The 12,110-nt window shown below is 34.1% G+C and overlaps 1 pseudogene; it reads right to left on the bottom strand.

Annotated features, from left to right (window-relative positions):
* Positions 1–11,144: 11,144 nt before the first annotated feature.
* LOC149189892 (photosystem II 22 kDa protein, chloroplastic-like) lies at positions 11,145–11,632 on the bottom strand (annotated as a pseudogene).
* Between the last annotated feature and the right edge of the window lie 478 nt (positions 11,633–12,110).

Raw genomic sequence — 12,110 nt, 5'->3', positions numbered from 1 at the left:
TGGTTACTGCATTATTGTTACAACGGACTCTGGACTCCCTAGAAGGGGGTGAATCATTGTGTGAGCACTTGGGGTGAGGTAGAGCACCTCCTGACTCCCTGTGTTGACAAAATAAGTGGAAGTCAATTGGTGGGATTGAGGAAGGAGATTCTATGGAGTCCCTGTTTTAGTTGGAAGTTAGTATTCAAGTCCCTTAAGCAAGCACCCCCCTCAGACTTTGGAATCTGGCTCGGGGGTGGCAGCTGCAAGTAAGTGTGGTTGTAGCTGTCTATGGTTGGCGAAGAGTCCTTGTCCTAGACTTATTTTCACTGCAAATTCAAAGATAAGTATCTTCTTATGTGTTTCTATTTATTGATGAATCATGATGCTTTTCTTATTGTAATATTTATGGATTTTGGGGTTGTGTTTGCATTGTTAATGCTTGAACATGTGCTTACACCTCTGTGGGGATATGAAAATGATGGATATATATATATATATATTTGTGTTGCTAATCTGAAAAGAATTACATTGGAAAATAAAATAAGTAAGCATGAGCTTTTGAAATGGAAATAAAACGTTGTGTGAATAGCTTGTTGGTGTTGATCACGAAATATTTGATGCACAACTGTGTAACAAACCACATGATAATAAGGACTAAGCTGTAACACTGAGCTAAACTTTTTTCTGCATTAAATGTTAAAATGCGTGGGAAACAACACTTAAATAAATAATATATAGGAATCATGCCATGTTACAGGTCGTAGAAGAAGCCATGAGAACTTGGGATGAAACTTGGAAATCTTAGGCTTAGAAGCCCATTTTATTCATTAGAAACAGTTACAAGGAGGACCATATGCTTAGCAGGGTTTGCATTTTCTTGAGTTATAAGGTGATGTGTTGCATTAATGTTGAAGGATTAAGACTACTTCCTCTAATTCTTATTGTTCCTCCATAAGTAAGCTTACTACTAGGTGGACTTGAACCAATATTAACAAGATAGTGTAATGTTATGTAATTGTATTTAAGAAGCAGAAGTGGTTGGGTTGGTATGAGGCAAAATTTTCTATTGTCTAGTGCCATGTCCACTACTAGGTTCTCATCCTCCCTAAATATTTGGGACACATATGTTGGCCTTAGGATATGGTTTCCCATTAGTTCATTTGATTCTTTCTCATCCAAAATATTATTCTACATTGCATCCAACCTCTCACTTTGTAATCACATATCTCTTGTAACCCCACCCTAGTGTGTTCATCAGACTGAAGTTCCTTGACTACTACTCCTTATTGAGCTATATTTTATCATCAACCATTTGTTTCGTAAGCATTCACTGATCAACTTACCTTTCCCATTCAAATTCTCCAACTTTCTCATCCCCACTTCACTACTCCCTTCGTCTCTAATCTCCTTTTGCAACTCCTCATAGCCTTCTTCATTTTCTCACATATAGCTCAACCACCACTGGTTAGTTATCTCTACTTCCTTAAAGCTTGTTCAACTTTATCTTTAAATTTTGTGTCCTTCACGGTCATTTGGTATTTTGAGCTCTCATCTTTGCTAACCTCATTGTAACCCATTCCTTAATGCAAGGCTTTACACCACCATGCTTAGTGGGTTAGTAGGAAACAAATTTTCCTTCACCAACATTTTCTTAATCCTTTTAGCGTTTGTGTTCACCAATCTCTCTCAAAACCCCTTCTGAAACGGTCCTTATCTTTTGAGTACAATTAGTCCATTTCTACTACAAACTAGACACAATGTATCCTTCCATTGTCTTCTCCCCTGAAAAGTAATTTGCTTGATTAACTAAGTGATCACAACTCTCCAAAGTTATTGGATTTAAAATTCACTTACTTGTTTTCTTTTCTCCTCAATGGTGATGGGGGGCTTCATCAAGCATATGCAATCATTCACTCAAACTCACTAGAAAACTCTATACATAAAATTTCAAATATGTCTTTATACATGAATGTCTCCTTGAATTTCCATTCTCCAACAAAGGAGTGAGGCTACCTCGCTAACAAATATTTCTTTCTATAATCAAAACACTCTTCCACTTGTGGTTTAACCATATAATATGTAAAAAACTAAGAAAAAGGTTATGGTTGGTCAGTGTGAGTAAGCAAGGCTACTATTTTGTATTTTGTATCAATTTCTCAAATGAATAAAAGAAGGTAGAAGGTGTTTGACAGGGATTCTTGTGTCAGACCTTTGTTGGTATGTTTTCCTTTGTGCTATCAATTTTATCTTATGGTTCCAAGGTTTAAACATATGTCTTCATGTTTTAGCTTAAGAGTAAATATTGCATAATTCATTGTTGTGATCTGTTTTATATAAGTTGACCAATTTATGTGTCTTTTTCCTCTTAATGGCAATTTGAATTCAACTGTGACTTGATGCTCTGATTTTCATCCTCATGATTCTACACTCACCCTCCATACAATGAAAACAATACTATCAACAAAAATACCCATCCCGCCTTGCCTAAATCACCTTCACTATCCCTATTCACTTGAAATCATTAGTTGTGATTGGTTCTATGTTGAGTGAGTATTTCTTTCCTTACCTGCCTTCAGAAAAATAAATAAAATATGTTCTTCTGATCCTCATAACTAGCCTAAGATAAAAAAAAATTATTCAGTCATTAGGTTGACTAAGTAAAACCCTAGTGAGAGAGCCCTCTCCAAGGCTAGTGGGGTTAGATCCTAGCCTAAAAGTGGTATGAGGTTACCTTTGTAATCCTTTTTTTAGCCTAAAGGAAATTACAGAGTGCTAATAGAAAGGAGCAAAGAAAGAAGGGAGAGCATCTTCATAGTCAGACAGGGGGAGTCCTCAACATTGGCATAATAGAGGGAATTTGAGTTTGGCATTAATGAGCATTAATGTGTAGTGGTGTTGTCATTAATGACAAAGGGGGATATTGTTGCATAATGTTTTCTTTGATGAAAACGAGTGTGATTGATGTCAAAGGGAATGTCCAAGACAATAATGGTATCACTCAAGAGGCAAAGGAAGTAGTATCAAAGTTGGGTATCTTATGTACCCTCATCAAATGACCTTAAAAGGAGGTTGAAATTTATTGTTTTTTTGACAAGTTCATTATGCTCTAATGATCCTATAAATAGAATTGTTACGTAGACCTCATAGAGAAATTTTTGATAGTATATCACACTTTGATAAACTCCTCCTGGTTGAGAAGTTATGGTCGTTTGAAAATCAATATTATTGGAGCCCCACAACTATAGGGGAAAAAACCCCAAAATATTAATATGTTAAAAGGTAAGCAACTTATGTATGCATCCATGGTTCATTAGTTAGGAAAATGGCATATCTCAATAGGACTTGCACGCCCTTTAACTCTATTAAAAAGTGTGCACCTCTCTTATATTGCACGGCATAGATAGGCAAAGATGCACACTATTGAACTAGAGTAGCAGCCAATTCAGGAATGACACATGGAAACACCTTATTAGTTGATGAAATGGACCCCCTTACAAATTAAGCAAGAATGAAACATGGCGATACTTAGCTAGATGATGTGGACCTCTTATGATATCATCATAGTTAAGTGGCATGACCTGAAGCTACCACGTGGAAAGCAAATTTGTGGTAATTTAATTCGCCAAGAAATTGAATATGGATGACACATGGCACCTTTCACAAGCTTCCACATGGAATGATGATGTCATGTAGATGTCATGATGTGAATGGCCATGGAACCCTAGGAAATGAGTCTAATGGCTTGGTCATGTGGACTAAAGGACCAAGCGTAAAAAATAACATGGTCGACCAAATTTGAATTTGTATTAGACTTTGGTGCTATGGTCAACTTCCTAAGCCATAGGTCCACTTTCTACACACACACACACACACATGATTGTGATGTCAGGGTTTGAAATAATACCTATTCAAGGTCACTATATTCATTGGGTCGAGATCAGTCTGACAGAAGGCTGATATAATATACGCTTGAGGTCATTGTTTCTATTGGGCTAAGGTTGGCATGTCAACAGAAGCCTTAAAGTTATTAGATACAATAGTGGCATGCTGGCACATTGACATTGTATTGAATTAGTGACATAACTCAAGGTCAAACCCCACATTTATTCATTAGACCGAGGTTGGCACATACATAGAAGCTTGAGAGTTGATTGGCTATAATAGTTGCACGTTGGCACATTGGCATTGTGATAGTTGAGTTGCATTGAAGGAACTTGGGATTGAACCCCCACGCCTTCCAGTTTAAATTTAGTAAGTCTCATCATTGGGCCAATGATTTTCATGTTGGCAGGAACATCGAATGGGTTAACACATTAGACGATGTAATAAAGTAAGTCTAGAAACTAACCACTTTGGCCACAATGGTGGCATGATGATTGAATTAACTCCGCATTGATACATTATGTAATTAGGATGCTTGTATTATTAGTCAATCACGAGGTCAAACCCCCACACCCTCTCATTCGAAGTTAGCATATCCACAACAAAGGATGATTGAAAGCATAACACGACAAACCCCATTGCATAGCTCATTTGACAACATACTTATGGTATGTTGGGCGAGACCGAGGTCCGAGTCCTAGTGGTTGCTAGGTTGAATGTGTTTTTATTATTATTTATGATTTGAATTTTGTAGAACATTTAAGAGGTCGGGAAGATACCTTTATATAGATCCATTCGCCAAAATTTAGGCATTTTGTAGAAGCACACCTAAAAAGGGTAATTTGTAGAGCCCTTAATTTAATATACTGTTTTGTATGGTTTTGGGGGGTTTTTGGGCTCATTTTTTAGCCAAATTGGATTCCAAAGGAAGCATGGTGAACAAGGATTAGAGGCCGAGATTTCTGGAGGCATGAAAATCCTTATTAATATATTATTGATGATTCAAATCTCGATGGTATGTTTTGAGGGCTTTGAGCAAGTTGAACTGATTTTGAGCACGTGGTGTAAGCAGGTTCAGAAGTGAGTGATATGTGATGAGATTAATGAAAAAGTTGAAGTGATTATTATAACAGGGTATGATAGGGCATGGATGGTGATATGAAAACAACTGCATATCCATTTTGAAGATTTATTTTGAAGAATAGGTGGATCCAGTTTAAAATATTTTGAAAATAGGTCCACAAAGTGTTGAAGAAGGAGGTGGGTGCCTCCACTAACGTTGGAACCCCAATCAAGTTGAATCCTATAGCAAGTTGAAGCTTGCTCATCATCAAGGTTGGTATTTCAATCAGGGTGGAGACTAGAGAAAGTTAGAGCTTTCTCATCACCAAGGTTGGTGCCTCAATCAGATTGTAGCCTACCGCAAGTAGCTGCTTGCATATCTTGTGAGTTGGTTCCTCTAGCAAGTCTAGGCATATAAATGTATATAATTAATTGAAGCATAATAAGAAGAATAATTTGTAGTTTTTTCTCGTATTGGTTTCCACATAAAAGCTTGTGACTCTTTGTGAATGATGTGATAGTTTCTCGATATGTCATTGATATGATGGTAAATTTATAATGCATTTTATCTTTTTGTTTGATATGTTGCACATGGTTATGATTTATTGCAAGATAATTGTTTGTTAAATAAAAGTTATGAAATGTTAAATTTTCTCTCACACATATTCTCCACCCCACAAGTGTGATCTTTGGTCCAACAAGGTTTTGGGTAATTTCTCTTTGGAATAAGATTGATTTAGATCACAGAATTCAACAAAGACATAAAATGAAGATGATCACATCAAAATATTCATCAAATGTTGTGATTTAATAAAAAAATTATGTTTTGGTTTTATCTTTTTTTAAGCATATTTTCTAGTTAATTTTTTTTTGAAATTTGTTAAATTATAAATTTGAAATATAGAATCTATATAATATAACTATTTTAAGATTTTTTTTTTTAGGATTTTAAATTTAGTTTTATATTCAAAATACATTTTAAATAATTAAAAATCTACATTTTCATTAAAAAAAATTATTGTTAAATTCTAACCAAAAAAAACTAAAATATAGAAAAATTAAACTACCCTTAAAACATATTCTAGATTTGATTTTTACGCTATCTTCAATTTAATTATAACTAATTAGGTGAATAAATACAATCCAAAATCTAATATTTAACAACATACACGAAATAGACTCATGGTACACTTAGCAAAATGTCAAAGTTAAGCCTTAATTTCAATCCCAAATATTAAATTGTGCTTCCATGATATATGCCCCATTTAAGCGCTCAAATAGAACATAAATCCTATTAAGCCACCATGTCGTACAAGGACACCACTTTTGTCCATGTTTTTTTTATTTATGATGTTCCGCATGAGACACCTCGTTTATTTAATTATAACTAATTAGGTGAATAAATACAATCCAAAATCTAATATTTAACAACATACATTGAATAGATTCATGGTACACTTAACAAAATGGCAAAGTTATTTGAAAAAATTTATAATAAAAAAATTAGTAATACCAAAACCTTTAGTTTGACTCACAAATTTTAAATTATGCTTCCATGGTATATGCCCCATTTAAGCACTCAAATAGAACATAAATCCTATTAAGCCACCATGTCGTACAAGGACATCACTTTTGTCCATGTTTTTATTTATTTATGATGTTTCAAATGAAACACCTCGTTTATAAAAGTCTTCAACATAAATATAGTCATTTATTTATTATTAATAATATATAACCTATTAAAACAAGCGCTACATAGTAGCTAATCTTGTCCTTAAATTTAAATATAGTTAAATAACAGTAAAAATATTGAATCAAAATTAGTGTTAAGGTTTCTATCAATTTGAGTTTTACTAATTAGTAAAGTCCTCATCTATGCAATTAAACAGCAAGGCCCCGATTTCAATGGCTATACAAACATAGCTTTAAAAAAACTATTATATGTTATACTTGCATTTACATTTGAACTACATTAGTCGTCCAAATTAAAGTTGTTTATCCAAATCAAAAATTCTATATTTTATTTCTTAAACTTTGCACTAAAATATTCATATATATATATATATATATATATATATATATATGAATTTATATTTGAAAAAATAACAATTATATTGATTTATTATTTAGTTTATAGAAAAATTTATGTGTTATTTTATTAAAATTAAAACTTAAATTTTAATCCAAAAAATGATTTATATATATCTATATAAAATTTGAAAATTTTATTTATTAAAATTTAAAATAAAATATTCAATTCATTTTTCTTTTCATATAATTATTAGTTTATAAAAAGTATTGACATGAAAAGAATGAGTACATTGCATTAATAAAGGGTAATGATTGCATTATCACATTTTACTATGTATTGTAATAAGATGTTCAAACTCTCAGTCAATAACAAGGAGCCACTGCCGTGGCGGTAGTCCCTGCCGAGGTCTGCAGGGAACTTAGAGGACGTGCCAACCTTGCAGAAACCATATTTAACTTTGCCTTTGGATGAATGCCTATATAATCCGGTTAAAAGAGAAGAGATTCAAATACTAGTATTTGCTTCCAATTACTAACTCTACTAGCATCACGGAGGATAAGAGGGGTTGCCTTCCATCAAAGATCACATAATCATGGAAACTCATAGAGGGCTTACATTGTTTAATTACTCAGAGATATGGCAAAGATACAAATACAAAATTGACGTTATGAGAATATTCGCGGAAACCAAATAATCATGGAAACTCAGAGAGGGCTTACATTGTTTAATTACTCAGAGATATGGCAAAGATACAAATACAAAATTGACATTATGAGAATATGCGTGGAAACCAAATAATCATGGACACTGATAGAGAGCTTACATTGTTTAATCACTATCACTCAGAGATATGGCAAAGATACAAATACAAAATTGACATTGTGAGAATATGTTGCAGAAACCTTGAAGGATAATGGGATAGACCCCTGCATGCATGACATGCATTACTCTCAATTACTTGTTTATATCTATTAATTTTATATAAATCTACATCTAAATTTATTTATTTAAATAAAATAATAATAATATATTAATTTAATTTATTTAAATAAAATAATAAATGTATACCCATATAAATAATAATTGAAATAAATAGGGTAAACTAGTATTATAGTAAAAAAAGTTAGAGAACATTTTGAGTAACACGTCCCGCATGTGTGTCCACTCTACTTGGAGTTCATATCATGCAACGTGGAGTCCATAGCATGCTACGATACTCCCTCTAGAAAGTGCACGAGCAACTTTTTTGTTTCAAGTGGCACCTAACGAAATTTGGTAAATATGATGAACTTATTTGTTTATAAATTTGCGGCCCTATACGCTCAGTTTTTCTCCCATAATTTTCATTCATGTTTGCTTCGCTGGTAAAATCTTCTAAGGCATTGTTGTATTGAAAGGCGGTTTCCTCTATACAACACAGGTACTCTGGAAAAGCTTTTCAGGCATTGTTGTATTGAAAGGAGATAACTCCAATCCCACGTTTGATATAGATATAGCTATAATGTAGACTGAGATTTTTGGTTCTTTTGAATTCTCTTGTGGATTTTTTGGCTTTTATTTGATTAAGGGTTTTCTTCATAATTTCAATTCTCCCCTTTTGTAGGGGACGACACCCACTTGCTCATGGCTACAAAACACCCACTTGCTCACCTAACTAGTGAGAGGATTTTCGTTGGATTTTCATTACCATACTTGGATTTGAAGGTAAAGTTTCTTCCTTTTTTTTGCCTACGATTTGTATTTGGAATAAGGTAAAATTTCTTTTTATTAGAGTTTTCATTTCTGAATACTAAAGTGACATTGCAGAATGAATGGTTGCTCTTGTCAAAGGCATTAAAAAATTTCTTGATCATTGTAGTTTTTGCATTATCTAGCAATGCATAGAGAGAGCCTCAGACATTGTTGTCTTTCCATGGCACAAGCTGCTAAAAAAATATAATAAATGTATTTGTAAGAACATGGGAAAACTTTTTCACATGTCACCACGAGTCAGCAACCATTAGAATTTGCAGTAAGATATAAACATACTAAGAGTTCTTAGTATGTAAAATAGCACAATGGCTTCACTATGGGTAGGAAAGCAACAACTACACTCATGAAGGTTGCAGCAATTCATTACAGTAAGGGAAAGAGGGAATACCTCTTTACAAGGAGAGGAGTGAAGGAAATAAGTACTTTGTTACAGAGAAGGAATATTGTGATAAAGACCTCAAATGATCTTTGTGTCTCACTCCCTAACAACTAACTCCCTCATACCTATAAATCCAATTGACTTGCCTCAACTTTTCATTGGTATGTATTTGTCTGTCTCAATTTTTCGCTTTTCTATGTTTTTTCATTATCTTTTGCTTGCATTATCTTGCTTGTATCTTGCTTGTATGTGCTTGTTGTCTTAGTTTGCATGTATTTATTCATAATTATCTAAATTTTGCATGTATTTATTCATAATTATCTAAATATACTAATACTATGGGGAAAACGATAGTTACAAATATTAAGGGAAAGCCAGCTGAAAATTGTGAAAACCTAAAAGAGTAAATTAACTATTTTATTTCAATTTTGTTTGAATTATTAACTTTAGTTATTAATTTTGTAAATTAACTATTTTATTTCAATTTTGTTTGAATTATTAAATTTAGTTATTAATTTTATTTTTTTTAATTTTTTTTTTTAATGTAATTTGACAGAATCAAAAAGTTTTATGCACTAGTAAGGACAAGTCAAACATGAAATTACAACATATCTATTGCCGAGAAGCAAATTGATTGATTATGATGAACTTAAATATCGATTTATTATGTGTAGGTTATTACTCTGTCTTTTTTTATTGTTAAAAACCGTTAATTAAAATAAAATAAAAATATAACTCCCATAATATTTTAAATAAAATGAAAATATACCTACCAGACATAAGGTTAAAAAACAATACCTAATAAATAGATTGTAATGACACAACCCTACCCTAACCTAACCTGGACTACAATGACAATTTCAAATTTGGTTTTGCTTAATAAACACCATTTAAACGTAAACCTCAGGTTGTGAAACAATTGTATTATATACAAAAATATGTAATGCAGTACGCCATAATTTAAAATTAATGAACCATGTGCATTTTAAAAAATGCATATAATCAAATCGATGATTTCCTAATGGTTTGGAATGTAACGGTATTCGCAGAAAACCTACAGCGAATGTTTATGAGGCAACTATCAAATGAGTTGAAACTGAAGGCGAAACACGTCGCGGCAAAAACATCATCCACGGCCGAAACAGGATGAAGCTCAAATGAAAATCATTTTTTAAGGATAGCTGATGGAGAGAAAAGCAAAAACAGGTAGAAAAAGAAAGAAAAACAATTTGTAATGGTTAGAAATCAAGAAAAGAAATTTTTAATGATACCTAATAGGAGAAAATCAAGAAAAGTTAGAAAAAGAAGGAAAAGCAATTTATAAAAATAGTTGAGAAGTTAGAAAAAGAAAGAAAAACAATTTATAAAAACAGTTGATGGATAGAGAAGCAATAAAAGCAATTCGTATCTCTACTTTGTCAGGATTGTCAAACCATTGTTTTGTGTTGTGTTGGAAGGGCTCCACACATCCGAGATTGAGTCCGCGTTGGTCCCGAGAGGGAGGAGGAGGGTGGCCTTCAGGGGAAACGGAATTGGAACTCTGCTCTGCTCTCGAACCACCTCTGCTGGGAAAATGGAATTGGACCTCTGCTCAGGTCGCGAACCACCTCTGGATGAAATTGACCAATCCAGAGGTCCTCTGCTCCGCTCGCTTCTGTCTCGTGCTTCCAAGTATGTATGCTTCTGTCTCGTGCATACAATTATTTTTAATTTTTGTATGCTTCTAATTTCTTTGAATCAATGAATTATATCTACCAACGAGAAGGAAAATACATGAATTATGCCCGACTTACCAGATTCTTCTCCACTGTCTTTGAATAATTCAATTATTGTACAAATGCATTATATGTAAAGACTACAAGGAAAATATAAATGCATTATATGTACAGACTACAAGGAAAATATATGCCTAATTTACTTATCAATTTCTGTTTCAGAATGTATGAACTATGCTAACTTACCATTTTTTCTTTTGTGAAACAGTTTGATAGGGTCTTATTTCTTCTCTGCGACAACGTCATTTCTTCTTCGGAGCAGTCGCTCTTTGGTGTAGGGTTATTTCTTCCATTCTTTGGTTCTTTGGTACAAGGTTGTTCCGCTCTTTACTTTGGTGCACTGCTTTCTTTCATTCTTTAGTACAAAGTCGTTACGTTCTTTACTTTCTTTCACTCCTATTGAACTGTCAAACCATAATAGCTCGTTGGCCTTGGTGAAACCGATCCCTCTGGAGGTCCCGAAGATGTCGTCCTCCACCTTAGGCTTCTCCTTGCACACCGCCACCCGACCTGCCCTCCCCTTCTTGGGCAAGGCGACTGCCTTTTCTTTGCGTTGGAACAACGCCACCATCTTTGCAGTGCGAGTCTTGAGCCCCTAGCATTGCCGCTCCGTAGTTCTCCTAACGGTGCCCATGATAACTCAGCAGCATTTGGCAGCCGAATCTTGAGGCCCACCGCAACGGGCAATGCGGGCCGCTGGCTGAACCCTGCTATTCCTCCTACATAACTGGCCGTAACACCTCTACATGGGAGAACCGACTGCGCCATCGTCGTGTTAACTAAAGACACAGATCAGTGTAGCGAACCATATTGAACTGTCAAACCATAATGTAAAGCAGTGGAATGGATAGGTTCTTTTCTTCGCTACACTCCTATCAAACTGTAAATCAAAGCAGTAGATTAGAAGCAAATGGGTGGTGAAGCAGGTATGTTAGAGACCAGTGGTGAAGTTGATTAGAGACAAGTGTTGTGCCAGGCTCCATGGCGTGTCAAAGAGCTATCATGCACATGGCAAAAGGCTAACATGCAAGAGTTTTTCTCTGCTGTGGGGCACGATTTAACATGAAATTTGTGTAATACACATGACATCAAAGTTTGGTTAAAGTTACATTCACACTCAGAGAACAGATCACATTTGATACCTGTATAATACAAATGAAATTAAAGGAACGCCGACATCCACACTCAGAGAATGGATCACATTTGATACCTTTATAATACATCTCATCTGGCAAAATAATAATTG

The sequence above is a fragment of the Pinus tabuliformis genome, chromosome 3_1, assembly GCF_031772625.1.
Source record: "Pinus tabuliformis cultivar Carrire ecotype Pingquan chromosome 3_1, CPIR1, whole genome shotgun sequence".
NCBI lineage: Eukaryota > Viridiplantae > Streptophyta > Pinopsida > Pinales > Pinaceae > Pinus > Pinus tabuliformis.
The sequence above is the reverse complement of the archived record's forward strand: the minus strand, read 5'-3'. Positions and strand labels throughout refer to the sequence as shown.